The sequence below is a fragment of the Epinephelus lanceolatus genome, chromosome 18, assembly GCF_041903045.1.
Source record: "Epinephelus lanceolatus isolate andai-2023 chromosome 18, ASM4190304v1, whole genome shotgun sequence".
In the NCBI taxonomy this organism is placed as follows: Eukaryota; Metazoa; Chordata; class Actinopteri; order Perciformes; family Serranidae; genus Epinephelus; species Epinephelus lanceolatus.
In genome coordinates, this window is record NC_135751.1 from 21379489 (window position 1) to 21380000 (window position 512).

The window sequence follows — 512 nt, forward strand, 5'->3', positions numbered from 1 at the left end:
TGGGGTCTGCCAAGTGTTTTGTCAAGTACGAATACTGATGTGTCTGCAGATCGAAAGGATAAGCATGTCCAGCTGGACATGAACTATCCTGTTCCCACACCCAGGTAAGTAAAGAATGATCAGGGTATGAGGGTGTAACTGCACACGCAAATTTCTAATGAAACATGTTATTATGGGATACAACGCAGGCAAAAACAAACACGGCATCTCATTAAGCATCAGTTGTTCAAAGAAAGCTTTTGGAAGCTTGTGAACTTTTTTACCAACTGATCATTAATACCACACATGCTAGTGTCAGGAGATCAGCCACAGGTAACTGTTTGCTATTTATCTTTGTTATAAACTTACATAAACTTTTGTTTGATGAATAAACTAGAGCAGTTTGAACAAATTGCTTTTCCCCATAAAAAAATCTTAATAGAAAACCAATCCATTGCATTGTAAATCAAGTACTGAACCAAGCTTTATGGACAGCTGTGGCACTGTTAAAGGAAGAAACGAATCCATCTTCC